This window comes from Alligator mississippiensis, chromosome 5, assembly GCF_030867095.1.
Source record: "Alligator mississippiensis isolate rAllMis1 chromosome 5, rAllMis1, whole genome shotgun sequence".
NCBI lineage: Eukaryota > Metazoa > Chordata > Crocodylia > Alligatoridae > Alligator > Alligator mississippiensis.
Window position 1 is genome coordinate 27,137,832 of NC_081828.1, and position 15,652 is coordinate 27,153,483.

General features: G+C 43.0%; 1 long non-coding RNA gene across 4 annotated transcripts in view; it reads right to left on the reverse strand.

Moving 5' to 3' along the window:
- Positions 1-15,652, reverse strand: part of LOC109283552 (uncharacterized) — a 60,312-nt gene that overhangs the window by 26,056 nt on the left and 18,604 nt on the right. For 2 of the 4 annotated variants that reach the window (XR_002090749.2, XR_002090750.2), the window contains exons 2-3: positions 10,024-10,097; positions 779-833 (exon numbers count right to left, since the gene is read on the reverse strand). This is a non-coding gene — a long non-coding RNA (uncharacterized LOC109283552). The remainder of the gene's footprint in view (positions 1-778; positions 834-10,023; positions 10,098-15,652) is intronic. The other 2 variants (XR_002090752.2, XR_009462356.1) reach the window with 1 other exon arrangement.

Below are 15,652 nucleotides of genomic sequence, written 5' to 3' on the forward strand. Positions count from 1 at the left end.
TATGCAGGGGGTCGGACTTGATGATCTATTGAGGTCCCTTCCGACCCTAACATCTATGAATCTATGAATCTATGAACTAAGGTAATGGTATTCAAACTTCCTAAAGTTATGGAACCCTTTCATGTCACTTCTTCTGCTCTGGAACCAAAGCCCTACCAGACTCCATGGGCTACATGAGCTGATGCAGAACCAGAAGACCTGGCCTGGCAATGGTGGTGCACTGCCTCTGACCCACTCTGCCATTACCCCAAAATCCCTCTGCAAAATCCCTGGTGACCTATCATGGAACCCCAGGTTTCCATGAAACACTGTTTGAAAATCACTGCACTCGGTGGCAAAAAAGTACAGGAGACTATTAATGACCACAGCAATATCTCCTCCTAGGTCAATCATTCCAATAAACTGTATACCTGTATATAGTTGCTACTATATTTATAGCCACTAACTCTAAATTTAATTCTTTAGTACACAGATAAAGATCCTGCTCAGGCTGGTGGATATTGCCCCCTTCCCCTCCCCCCCCAATGAACTGTGAGTAGAATTTAGCTCATCATTGTATAATGCTTTATTAAAGAGAGCACAAGTGTCCAAACACTGATAAATGCACATGGCAAATGATAGCTTTATGTTGAAACAGTAAGGTACAACCCAGAAATGAAATGTTGGCATGAAAGGGACAAGAGAGCTTCTGGTAGATGTAGTAGCCCAAAAGAGGGTATGCAGGTAAAAGGTGGAGAAAGTTCCCAAAATGAATTCTCCCATGAAAAAACACAACTACCTTTCTGTTCAGGTGAATCAGGAAAAGTATCCCAACTGATTTTTCACTGCCAGGCCTGTATAAAGATTAAGCAGCAATATGTTAGGATCTCAGGCAGTCTTATTATTACAATTTGCAAATAAAAATAATAAAACTCTTTAAGTAACTAATAAATGAAGCAAAACCAGGTGTTATCACCATAGACTGCAAGCAATTTTTTTTTACAGCACTATAAGCCACATAACACAGACATGATAGCTGTATATCCCTCACTGGCAACCAACTGGCCATCCCCTGTGCCAGAAGGCCAATAAATGATGACCTAACTTTTGTGTCACTAGTATCAAGAGTGGAGGGGGGGAAAAAGGTTTAGATACCATGTAAATTCATAGCTTTTATGCAGCAGCTGGTATTTGTGTCTTTCCTCATTCTTTCATCAGACTGAAAAAACCCTCTGGTTTCCATTCGGAGAACAAATGTCATCACCTTCTCTATACAAATCAACAGTGATTCTGCATGTACAATATTGAGTGCCATGCAGTGCTTTGTAGCACTCTTTTTGCAGCCAGTTATTTTCAGCTTCATCCTTCACATTTGCTCTAAAAAGTGTCAACATGTTTTTTTCAACACTTTATATCATAACTGATCTCAAAGTTAGCAACAAAAAAATTCCTGTAAAGCTGTATTATTATTAGTTAAAACAAAAAAAAAAAACAGTTTTGTCTGGTAAATGCATTATCATGAAATCATTTAAGCAATGATCTTTGTGCTGACCTAGTCAAATCTATCTTATTTCTTCTCTATTAAGGAGGAGGAAATGTATTTGCTTGCAGTAATATCAGACTTATCCCTGGGCCCATTACAAACTACCAAGCCCCTGGTCAGGTTAAAAAACATTCCTTTTGCATGCTGCAGTCACCTGGCTCAGCAGCAACAGTTAAGTCACTGACAGCAAATCGTAGAATCAAATCATAGAAAATTAGGGTTGGAAGGGACCTTAGGAGGTCATCTAGTCCAACCTCCTGCTCAAAGCAGGACCATCCCCAACTAGATCATTCCATCCAGGTCTTTGTTGAGCCAGACCTTAAAACAAGGGTAGGCAATTATTTTGGCTAGAGGTAAGCTTAACGAGTTTTGGTGAGCTGTTGAGGGCCAGAGGGATAGCTCTGCCACTTTGATGGGTGCCCCACTCCCTGTTCACCATCTTGGGACCAGAAATTCCACCTCTAACCCGTGCCTCTTGCCCCAGAAGTACTCCTTTTGGGAGGGAGGGCGCTGCCATCTTGAAACCAGAAAAAATCCAGATCATTACAAAAAATCAAACATCTTCTATAACTTAAATTTGATTTTAAAAAAAATATTTTTGTCCTGATGTATGTGCATAGTTTATCTAGAGGCAATTGCATAATAGCTCAAAATACAGTCCTGCTCTTATATATTGTGTGTGGGCAACAAGAGAGTATATGTGGGGGGATGTGGTTGGGGAGCGCGTGTGTGGGGGGTATGTAGTTGAGGTGGGGGTGGTGGGAGGGTTTGGGGTTATGGGGAGTGGGGTGTGAGTGTGCTGCTGCTGGGTCCTGCTGCCACTGGGCCCTGCCACCAGCACCTCATCAGTTTGATAGGCAGCTACCAGCAGGTAATCATTTTCTAAATTTTAGAGGGGCCCTGTGGGCCTGATAGAATGGCCTGGCAGGCCAGATCCGGCCAGATCACAGGCTGTATTTTGCCCACCCCTGCCCTAATGCCTCTGAGGATGGAGATTCTACCACCTCCCTAGGTAACCCATTCTAGTGCTTCAGTTCCCTCCTAGTGATAAAGTTTTTCCTAATATCCAACCTAAACTTCCATTTCTGCAACTTGAAACCATTGCTCCTTGTTGTGCCATCTGCCACCACTGAGAACAGTCTAGCTCCATCCTCTCTATAACCCCCCTTCAGGTAGTGCAAGACTGCTGTTAAGTCCCCTCTCAGTCTTCTCTTCTCTAGAATAAATAAGCCCAGTTCCCTCAGCCTCTCCTCATAAGTCATGTGCCCCAGACCCCTATCCATTTTTGTTGCCCTCCTCTGGACTTTCTTCAGGGGAGGCAAAACTGGACACAGTACTCCAGATGTGGCTTCACCAGTACAGAATAGAGAAGAATAATTATTTCCCTCTGGCAACACATCTTCTGGCAACACTCCTACTAAATCAGAAGCAGTTGTCCCACATCAGACTTATCTTCCTTAAGACAGGGTCCCAAGACCCAGCCTGACGTTCTCTTCCCCTTTCATCTACCTGTTACACCTGCCTCCAGCACACAAGGCTGCTAGGTTCGCCCCTTTTTGCTCCACTCTTTATGCCTGACACCTCTTGTGGGTGTTATAGGGTCAGGCTGACTTATCCTTACTAACCCTATCCTGGCCAACACATAGTCCTTTTGATTAAACAGTACTGTAAGGTCATAGCACACTGCAAGCAAATCAAAGACAATTGTCTATAATAGAAATAATGAACAAATCTTCCCTGCCTTAAACACACATGCTATTTGTTTTTATCTGATGAAAAAAATAAAGATAGAAACCATGGTGAACCATTTGGGACATGGATAAATATCCAATGCTATAACTACAAATGGCAATTATCTTTTTTCTGATATATCTGTCTAACTTGTAAGTGGCTGGGGACCACATGCCTGTGGGTCTCAGCAGAGTGAACCAAAGCCCCCCCCCCCCCCCCCGGGTCACATACTGCATGGATGCCCCACTGCTGTAGCATGCATCCACATGGTTGCCTCACTTCTACTCCATGAACACCCCACTCCATCACTGCACTATGCATCTGCATGGGCTCCCCACTGCCTACATGGACATTCCCCTCACCACCACCAATGCACCACGTGCCTACCCCCCACCACTGCCTACACTGCATGTCTGCATGGCCTCAATCTCACTGTCAGCTCCTTGAGCTATACTGCTCCATCCCCTGGAGTAGGGACAAGAAGCAAAAGTGGGAGGAGGGAGGGGGAGCCCAGAGTCTCTGCTGCTGCAGCCAGTGATGGGGAAGCTGTGGCAGGGCAGGGGCCGAAGGCCTGCATCCAGCCTGCAGCCTGCCACTTAATGCAATGTTGACAAACTCCTGCTAAAAGTATAGACTTTCTCCTTTTGCTTTATTTTAATTTGTCCACAAATTCACCACACAGACAAAAATCCACATATTCCTGACAGGGTGGATTTAGGCTGGGCAAGGCTGAAGATATCAACCTTTTTACAGGTGCCAAGGAGCTTTAAAGAAACTTTTAATTGAGGTCCCTATCACTGCCTGCCCAGCATCACCCATGGTCCCTCCTACTCCAAATGCTACTTGTATCTTTGGTCCATGTCAACTGATAAAAAGCCATCTTCCTTTTAAAATCTCCAGCTTGAGTAATTCTGTAAACAGCCACTCAGCTCCCCCAGATGTAGCAAATGGCGCCAACCCTTTTGCAAGCCCCACTGAAGGAAAACAAAAGCTGAAGTTCTGAGGCCAAGTTGGATTTTTTTCAGCTATGATGTTGCAAATAACAGATATCAAACAGTTTTCAAAAAGCATAAGAATGCTGCTTTTTTCAGTGTGCCATGTCTCACAGACACCTTGTCTGATTCACTCCTCTCACCACACACAATTAAAAATAAATAAATTCTCTTCTGGCAGAGGAGAGCATATGAGAAATGTCTTGGCTGAGTAGTAAAGTCTGAGTTAGAATCTGGAATCAAAATCAGATTTATAGAACAAAGCTGGCCGCTAACTTAAACATAGAGACAACTGTCTCTATATATTGTGATGAATCAGGAGAGCAGTCACAGGTCAGCAGAGGGCAGTGTAATGAATGTAGCTGCTGCTGCTCTCTATCAGGCACTGGTCTGGGTCTATGACAGTGGGAGAGAGCATTGGGGGAGCTGGCGTTCTTGATAATGTCGTGTCAGCATAGGAGAGTGTGGAGGACCTATTGTACTTATGAACCCTGACCAGGGAACCTGCAGGATACCTGATTAGCAATTATGGAGGAACACACTGAGAAGGGACACTCATGCCTTCAGGCTGTTCCTGAAGGGCTAATTTTTTAGACTATTATTAATTGTGCCTGCTAAGAGTAGTAAAGCTGATGCATCTGTGGGAATTGGCCACACCTTAAAGGAATAGGAAACGGATTGTACAGGTCTGAAATAATCCTGCACTGGAGCAGTGTAACTTTGAGCCACATAAGTACTTTAAACTACTTTAAAGTGTTGACGTGCCAATAATCCAAGGGTTAAGAGCTCCAGGAGCCACCCAAAATGACCATATAACAAGGCCTTAACTGTATCAGAACAGAGGCTGGGATAGCCCAACCCCACTGAGGAAAATGATACATTAACACACATATGTATAGTTGCTAAACATATTGCACTGGAAATCTTTTTAAACATTCCCTTCACTTGATGATGCCAATTTGTTTTCTTTCCCAAACATTGGTTATGTTGCTGTCATCTCTAGTGCCAGCGGCATTTATGTACAACCCATGTATTGCTGCATTCATTTGAAAACTGAATCTTTTCTTCTGTATTGCAGAGGGACCCTTTTCAATTCGGGGGGGGGGAGCTTTTTTTTTCAAAAGGTTTGTTTGTTTGTTTCCAGTTTGTAATTGAATGAAGCTTTGTCATTTGTCAGTGTCTCCCTTTTCCACAATATTTTGCCCATTTCCAGTATTTGTCGTATTCACAGTGGTGGTGCAGAATGATGAACAAAACCTCCATGCTTTAAGATAAGGGTATTTTCTCAAGGAGGGCTGTTTTTGTATAAATCATAATTGTTCCCATAATTGTGTAGCCTCACGAGAGGCTGCTTTGATGTGGAAAAGCATTGTAGTCTGGGTGGAATACAGAAAAGTACATGTGAAAGAGAAAGACCCTCTGTGAGGGAGCAATATAGGCTAGTACATTATAAAAAAGGAGGGTGTTATGGTATCTGTTCATGCTCAACACTGCTGGCTGAACAGAAAGTTCAGTTGTTAGAAGGCCCACAATGAAACCGGTTTGTACAGTTGGCTTTTGACAGGTGCTGAGCACACACAACACCCACTTTTAAATATGACTTTAACATTAATACTGCCTGGCCACCAATGCTTGTGCCAACTTCAGGGGGTTCTGTTTGTAAAAACCATTTTTATTTTGGTTAGTGCATTGTCGTCCCTTTCCCTGACATTTATTTGAATTTCAGGTTTGAATAGACCTCAAAACTGTCTGTGAAACCTGGCTGAAACATGGGAGTTTGGCTTAGATTCAGCTGGAAACCATGCAAAAGCAATTTCACTTGACTTCCACTGGGCTGCCATATGACTTACAGAGCCCAGAGATGGTATACAAGTGAGTTCCCACTGTCTATATTTAACTCTCTCAGAAGCACCAACATTTCCATACCTCAGCATTTTATTACACCCATCAGTTTTCTTCTCACATTCCTAGAAGATCCAAATGCCTCCAACTGCTTCTCCTGAGTGGAAGAGAGGGGATAAAACCACACACTTACCAGACATATTATGTGACAAGTTAGTCACTGTGATAGCAGTAGGAGTCCTGGGACTTCATTTTTTTGGAAAAAAAAAAGTTTAATTTCCAGAAAAAGCCCATATTTGGCCATCTTCTTTTTTTAAAAAACAGCAAGAGATAATGAAGAAGAAAAAAAAAAGATATCAATAGATAGACATGGTTTCCAGCGTAACCCATAAAGTAGCCCACATTCACAGAAACGTCAGACCAAGCTGACCAAAAAGCTCTAGATTATTTTTCAGAATAAGGCTTGAGATTTTATTTCAAAATGAAGCTAAAACTGAAACTCCCCATCACTCTTTTAATTGTAATTTAGCACCAGCTCTTATGTACTTAACACTGAGGACCCTGTTTAAAGGCCCAGTATTCTAAGAGCATGTGTACTACCCATGTTTAATTCAACTGCCCTGAAATTTGCCATGTCTTATGACAGTTCAGGGTAGGGTTAAACCTTAAAATGTTTTCATCGTTTTTCCTTCTTTTTCTGAATCTTTAATAAGCAGTTAATAAAGTAGGCCTAAAGACAATAGTTTGGCATGGGACTAAGCAGAAGCCCCAAACCTATATAAGGTTGTAAAATAAGAGTCATGTTAACATCTTTGACCCTCTGGGCTTAATAGCCCATTAAAATTAGTTCAGCAGTAACCTTCAGTGACTGCTGAACTAATCAGCAGTCACCTTCACCTTCAGTGAAAATGAAGGTTATTACAGGAAGTGGTCATTTTACAGGGGAACCTCCTTCAGGAATGATTCAGGAAAATCTATGTTGGCTTAAGGCAGGGATGTGCAAAATACAGCCTGCAGACCAGATCCAGCTTGCCAAGTGATTGGATCCAGCCCACAGGAGGCACCTGCCAATTGATTGGATCTGGCCCACAGCTATCCTTGCGGCGCTTCACATGGGGCTGAACCCCACCCAGGGCAGCCCATGCCACACTCCCACCTGTGCCTGCTGACCCCAGCCCCACCCCAGCACAAGCACACAGCTTCCTGGAGGGGCTGTTCTCTGTGCAGCTACAGTCACCTGGGTGCTGCTCAGCTCCCCCTGCCTCCAGCAGCTCCTCTTGCTCCTGCCTCTGCTATGCCCCTCTAAGTGCAAGGGGAGGGAAGCTTCATCTAGGCAGCTCCTACCCCCGTATATGGGGCTCTAGGTCCAGCTTGTGGCTGTGATGAGCAGTCACCTGCAGGCAGCCAAGTGGGTGGAAGGCAGCTGGGAGCTGGGGGTGGAACCTTACGTGTGGGACAGGAGTTGCACGGCTGAAGCTTTTTCCCTGCCTGGAGTGACACAGCAGGGGCAGAAGCAGAAGCAGAAAGAGGAGGAGCCACTGGAGGTGTTGTGGGGAGCCAAGCAGCATGTGGGCAGCTGCAGCTACACCAGGAGCAGCCACGTCAGGAAGCTGTGTACACCACCCAGGGCTGGGGTCAGTGGGCATGGATGGGAGCACAGTGCTGGCTCCCTCAGGTAGGAGCAGACAGGGCTCAACCCATGTGCCTCCTGCCCCCCCCCAACCCCAGCCAGCTCTCAGGACTTAGTGCCTAGGCAGCCTCCCCCACACACCCACCCCATGCCCTCCATGCACCTCCCACACCCCCTCCACACAGACACAATATACAAGAGTTAGACTATTTTGAGCAGTTATGCAATTGCACCTATATCCAATACTCAAGGAAACAAAAAAATATTTTAAAAATAAAATTAAAATACATTATAGTTAATAGATGTTTAATTTTAGTATATGATTTGTTTTTTCTCTATACCTTTAAAAAAATGATATCTTTTAAAAGATTTTGCAGGTGTGGCCCTCAACACCTCACCAAAACTTATTAAGTGGCTCTCCAGCCAAAATAAATGCCCACTCCTGGCTTAAGTATTATTGTGCTGTTGGAAGTGCAGTCTCTCAGACTAAATGTATTACTGAGGGCCTGACTGCTGCTGGTCATTAAGGTCCTGATTCTCCCCCTGCTGATATCAGTGGCCAGACTTCTATTGATTTCAACCGGAGTAGAACTGGGCACCTTTAGTATCTTGGCTCAGTCTCAATGCAGGTAACTCCATTCTGTTTACCTAAATGTACTTTCAAAGAACAGGGGCAGACTAGCAGAAGGAAACAGATCAAGCAGTATCTTTCCAGCAACCCATACATTACAGATTAACATGTGACAGGTTTGGGATAAAATAGAGCTCACTGGAGGGGAGGGAACAGAAGTCCTCCCATGGCACATTTTTGTTAAAGCACAAAGCGATTGCTATGTCTAGCGCATTCCAAGATTAAAAATGTATGTGCTGTCTTAAAACCAAAGTGATCCCTGGGTGGAATTTCTCAAAACTATCCAGAGGAAGGATATGAATTCTAATAGAAGTAAGGAAATCATCCCAAAGCATAGTAATTTATAGTGCACACACAATAAAAATTATAATTCATTACATTTTTGATGGCAATATTCAGCTTTCTCTTAAGTCCGATTTCTATAATTTTCTCCATCAGTGAGTTTTCCCCTATTCTTTCCTTTTCTCTTTATTCATTCCACTTTTTTCCTCCTTTGCCTACTATAATGTAGACAGTCTTTACCTTTTCCCCTTCCTAGCCCCCATCCTTTTCTGCTATTTTAATTTTTTTCTTTCTCCATCTTTACCTTCTCTTTCAACATCCTCCCTCTTTTCCTTCACTCATTTGCCCATCAGCTTTCCTGTCAATGACTTATATTTTGAGGCTGGAGATCTCTTTTTTCCACAGGCCACTCTTCCAAACCCTATGACCACGTTTTTCTAATCATATGTTCCCCTTCTGGAGACAAACACAGCCCAGTTTCCACAATCCAGTCATAGGCTGCATCAGTCTTCCCACTTTTCTACACAATGGGTGCATCTACATGTCACCATGCTTTAGTAGTACAGTGCAGTATGGGTGATTATTGTGTCATGTGCGTGGAAATTAGTTAAATTTTGCTACTACTTCGCTGTAGTGGAGTACTATACCTGGGGAGCACACCGCTACAGCAATGTAGGTTGTGATTACAGGTAGACGCACGTGATTGCTATGTCACCATCGCATACCATATGGTAACACAGTGCATCACTATATCGCCGTAGGGCAACATGTAGACACGGCCAATAAGTCAAGACTGACCCCCATCTGTTATTTCTTCCTCTTTTTCATGTAGTATTGCCAACTCCCATAAATGTAGCACTAGTCTTATGATATTTGGTGTTTTCCTTAAAGGTTCACCTTCCGGAATTACATGATTGTGGGGCAATCTGAGCTGTCATTTATTAAACAGACAAAGAGGTATGTTTCTAACCTCTTACTATCCAACTTCTTCTCACTGACACATGTAACTATGGCCTTCCCAGTCCCAGGAAAGCTGAAAAAAGCCCTCACAGTGCCAGACTTCCCTACAGTCCTTTCATGGTTTCACAGGGGGGCCTTGTCTCCAAGCTCTTCCTCTGCACCTCTGACTCCACAATAAAACAAAGTGGCAGTAGGAAAGAAGAGAATTAGGGGAATCCCGGAGGTTCATGAGTTTCTCTGGCTTTTCTAATCATACAGGAGGCTGAACCCATGGGCTGGTACTACCCAGCACCACCTCAGGCCATCTTGGAAGAGTCCACTATAAAAATGGCACATATACACTAGCATAAGCTAAGCCAGTCAGCTATTCATATCATTTTCCGCATCCAGCCTTAAACTGCTGTATATGGTTGCTGTGTACTTGTGTACATACCAGAATCAGTTCAGCCATCTGTGAAGTACAACATAGCAGCTGTTTCACTGTGCCTAGCAACACTTCACAGCAGCCTAAAATATATAAATACATATCCATTTATAAAGTGCTTTATGATTTTCTGGAATGTAAGAGAGAAAGAGTATGCATGTGCATGTGCGTGTGCATGTGTGTGTGTGGATGCACACACACATGTGCATATGTGTTTATGTATAAAATATATGTGCACGCACACACAAATATGTACACATGTTTACATGAAAAAATCCTGTATTCTTAATTGCTCTTGCTGTAAAGTTTAAATACACTGTATGATAGATATTTAATAAAATGTCAAGTATAGTTTACCCCTTCAAAGAAAGAACTGTATCATGCTGAGCATTTTTCTGCTTTTGCTTTTATACTTAATACAACAGTTTTACTTGTTCCACAGAATATATTTTCAATAGACCTAATTTAATCTCTAGTGAATGGTACTAAAATTCAAAAGGGACATCAACTGTCTCTTAGTTTGCTGACATTCATCCCTAACTATAGCACATACAAGTTATATCACCATTTTCACATGGAGCTAGGAAGGAAGGAAGGAAAAGTTAGCATTTTACAGGGCCTAGTTCTGTCTATGCCTACAAGGGTTTTGTTTTGAACTGAAAATTACTGTGAAAGGGAGATGAAGACTCAAGAATATAATCCCAAACAAGAAACATAGGCAGAGAACAAAAGTAGTAATAATCTTCTTTCATTTATAACACCTTTCACCTTGACGAATCCCAAAGGTCCTTCACAGTTATACATCGCAGAGTCACCTCACCAGCGTCTGAACAAGAGTGGTCCTTTAGGAAGGAGTGCAACTCTTTACTTGGAAAGAACACTTTTGTCAGTTTGTGATGTAACCATCCTCATGCCTCCTCCTGTCATCTATTGAACACCCCCTGTGAGATGTGTTGCTTAACTACTATCCTTTCCTTGTTTAAAAATCAACTCTTTTCCCAACGCTTGCAGATTAAGCTACCTAAGACATAAAGGTCTGAAACTACCCCAGACTGACAAGGGCCTAGAACCAGGCACTTAAATGTTAGCTATTGCATGCCTAAATGGTGGCATCTACAAACCAATCTGGGTCTGGCCCCAAATTTTCTCCCCAAACAAGAGACCTCACACTTCTAATTGGATTCTAGGGTAGAACCACACAATCATATTACTCCCCATAATTGTGCCACGTCTGTAATCTGGCCTCCATCCTCCAAGGAGGAAAGCACGGGCAAATTCCTAAATCTGTGAAAAGTCCCATTGACTTCATCAGAATTTCACAAGTGTTGTCTGCAGAAGTGGGCCCTGAGTTGTAAGATCTTTCTGACAGGGCTGATATCCTACCTGAGTGCTGTGACACTCACCTGCCTGCATAAGTAAAAGAACAATAAACAACAGCATGATAGCAAACAGTATGGGTATAGCAGCAAAGCTGAACTACATTCACACACAGTATCAGAACAATTAGGAATAACAAAAACTAACAATTAAAGTATTTTCATGGGTAATTTGTGAATAGCAATAAAGATGTTTGCATCTATTTCAGTTTATTTTATTGAATGTATTTTTCTGTACAAGCACCCAAAGAATACTTGCTGACCTTCCCACAGGGCTATTACCATTTATTTATAGTCAAGAAGAGTTTCAGAAATGCAGTCAAGGAGCAGGGCTCTTTTATGCTAGATGCTACAGTCAATAATAACAACAACAACAAAATACAGCCTTTACTGGGAGCATACATTAGACAATGTTTTTAAAAGCAGAATGTGTTAGTCAATATTTTTCTTCCTTTTGTCAGAGAAGTCATGAAACCACCTCCTGGATTTTCCTAAACCTACCAAACCCTTTCTAAAATTTTTCATCATATAATGTGCTTGCTTCGAAACTGAAAACTCATCATGTGTTGTATTTCACCTGTGCATCCAGGGACACAGTACTCTTCAAGTATTCATAGCACTAGGTTAAGTATGCTAATCGTGCAGTCAAAGCCCACCGTGGCTCTATACCAGTCACTGGGCAGCAGTATATCTCATCACCAACCCTAAACAGAAGACAATGAAAAGGAAATGATATGTAGCAGGTGTGGTGTATGTGATGTCTCATCTTCTGGCCTGTCACCCTCTCTACAAAAAGTGTTGAGTGAGGACTTTAAACATACCACATAAAATGGACGAGTCCATTAGCATGCCCTTGCCAAAACAGAACAAGCCCTTGAAAACTGAAATTCAGCAATATAAATTCAGCCTTGCAAACAGGAAGCAAGTTAATGGTAGCCTCTTTGTGAAATACCACTGTGATGAGTGCAAGACAGATAGACAGACAGGTCTTTGTGACAAGCCTATCTTTCCCATGAGCGTGTACCAATTTGAGAGCTTGAATGGATTTCGTGGGGTAGGGAGTGATGCAGAGTGTAAAATCAATAGAATCATTAACCAAAATAACCACAAGATTGGAATGAGAATGAAGGAATCAATAACCTCCCAGAACACTTTTTAGGTCCATAATCAGATGACAAATGGACACATCCGGGATTAACAATTCAGAGAAACGGACAAAATCCTTCTGCCCAGAATTTCTTTAATAGTCCTCCTGCCCGCAACACTCTAAGAATCTATTGTTAGGCTTTAATTTTAGGAATAGGGGGCCAAAGAAAATGAAAGCTCTTTCAAAATTCTTCGAGCAGGTACTGGGCTGTAAACCTATTTGGGGTCCTGTGTAACTTGGAGCAAAACCCACAGTGTTCCCAGTGGAATGGGGTTCAATGTTTTTTAAAGCAACAGATTGCTTGGCAATGAAAATGTCCCAATTCCCCTTTGCTTCCAGCAGAGGCTTTTCACTGCTTTCCTCATGATCGCACATAAATTACTGCTTACTTCAAAGTCAAGCTGTCCAAAAACCGTGCTACCAGTTTGTGCATTTCCTTTTCTTTCACCTGCTGTGCTTTTCTCTGGACCAAGATTCACCTTCTAATGTGCTGACTACACCACTTTTCCTCCCACAGATTTTTGGCTACATACGCTATGTTTCTTGGAACCAGCTTTCTTCTTCACTCTGGTTCGCTAAGTCCTTCATCCTCCTTAACACCTTGCACTAAAATGTACGGTCACTCTTTAATTTGCAGGATTCATCATCACAGGCCCAGTTAAAATATGAGACCTTATTTCATTTCAAGCACATCCTTATTCTGTTATTAAGGCAGCACAGATAAGAAATAAGATTTGTGAATACATATGCCTTTGAATCCAGTGGAAATTATGTGTGCACACAGCAGAACGCAGCACAAGGTCCTTAATGACTCGAAACTAGCTAAAAATCAGTTCAAGTAGATAACATTTCAGAGCAACGCTTGATTTGATTTGCCCTTGCTTTAGCTGTAGTGCAAAATCCTGCCTCTGGTCAATATACCCACTATATATAAATTTGTATCACAGGCTAGAGGGAAACCAGAATGAGCCACTACCAACTGCACTGCCATTACACTTCACTAACTGAACCTATTTCATACTGATGAGACACACATCCTAGATAGGTGAAAGCCAGTGGCCAAATACTGATCTCATTTCCAGTGATGCAAATACGATCAAAATTTAGCTGCAGGAGTGTAAATGGTTACCTTCCCCTGCAAAGTCCCTACTATTATGAATTTGAGCTGGTGAAATTCAAGTGAAAATTATCTGGTAACAAGTAAATGCTGGGAAAGTAACAAATGAGGTTTTCTAATATAGAAAAATCAATGACAGTTGCAACACAACCATGCTTTCAGGAAAATAGGCCCTCCATCCTCCACGGCAGCTAACTGCCCTAAGATACTTAGCAGCTTTATAGTTAAAACATGCCAAACAAATATGAATAATAATTAGGAGATGAGCAAGTAATTCATTACAAACATCTCATTTGATGAATGCCACATCTTTTTCCTTTTTGCAAATGCCACTATTCTCTTAAATTTATTATTTAAAATTATTCTGCAGAATGTTTCCTGTATATCATTTACTTTGCAGCTTGCTATGTAAAAATTTGAATTGTGTTGCTTAATTGTGATTGATCACAAAAGTCAGTTGGCATCATTTCTTATTATACACAAGGCTCTTAGAAAGCAAATATTAAGATGTGGTTTTTGTGAAAATTGCAAGCATCCAAGCTAAAAATACACTTCTTGTGAACATTTGCACTAGTGAGCCTTGAATACACTGAAGGAATGCACAAGTAGGAGAAAGTAATAGTAAGCTCACTTTGGCCACATATTTGTGGCAAATTTTGTACAGTATATGGCCATTGTCCCAGGAGCAGTCATACAAAAGGGCCCCAAGCCGCACCGGGGGGCTCCAGGAGTAGGGGCCATGTAAAAAAAATGCAAAAAAAAAAGAGAACTACTTACCAGCAACAGGAAACACAGAGTTGAAAGAATGAAGAGAGGAGCCCGCGTGGGTTATAAGCCATGCCTTTATTCAGCTGAGACCAGCTGGTGACATCATCAACAATCACCGGCCGGCGGAAATAAAAAAGACTGCCGCGGGAGGAATGGGAGAGGGAGGAGAGTCAGTGGAGACTCTCTACACTGGCAGTGGCCAGTGCACACGGAGGGAAGAAGAATCTGGAAAGGGGGCAGCAACAGAGGTGCCAGCAGCTCGCAGTATGGGCGGTGGAGGACTCAAGCCCGGAGGACCGCAGGACGCTGAAGGCAGGACACTGCAGACAGTGCTAAGCGAGAACAGCACTGCAAGCCACACTCAACAGCATGAGAGAGGCAATGGCCCAGAAGAAGGAGCCATAGCAAGCCCAGGAGAGACAACGGGTCATCCCCCCGAATGTTCCCAGGTACCAGGTACAGAAGATAGGTTGGCGGGGACAGAGGCGAAGAAAACCCCATTGGGGGAGCAACAAGCAGACCCCATTGTACCCTGACCGTAAGGCCAGGAAGCAACCTAATAGACACCCCCCCTTCCCCCTCAGCTGTATTTTTTTGTTTCATTCATTTTTTTCATTTTCTCTTTTTGGAGGTTCTGTGGTGACATGGTGAGCAAGATGCAAGAATTAAGTCTCTTAGCCTAGGAAGGACCTGGCTCAGGAAACTGAGGGCAACAGAGGGATGTCGGCATTGCTGTTTCCTTCCTTCCTCTTTTTTTTGTTTTGGTCTTGTGTTTTCCCTGATTTGAGGTGTCCCCGAGGGCGTTGAGGCCAGGCTTAGGCAAGATAGTAGATCTGTGGACCACGGTAGGGGAAAAATGCTCAGGACACGAAGCCTATGGGAAGTATCAAGGTCAAGGATGCAGCCATATCAGAGGAACAGCCACCTCAAGACCTAGTGGCCTGCCAGAGGTTGGTGTAAGGCAGGGGTATAGAGGAGGTGGAGCCCCACGGGCAGCCGTCAAGCGGACTACCCACCACTGAGGGACCTCTAGAGGTTTCCCTGCCACTGGTATTACATTCAAAGTCATAGCAGGCAAGTGTGGGGGCAGCCACTAAGGTGATATATACCTACCTCAGGGGCCACACAGAACACCAGTACATCCATCATTGACCGCCCAAGCCAAAGCAGCACACAAGCAGCTGCTCAAGGCCAGGAGGGCACAGCCATCTCTATTAATGGACTGGCCAA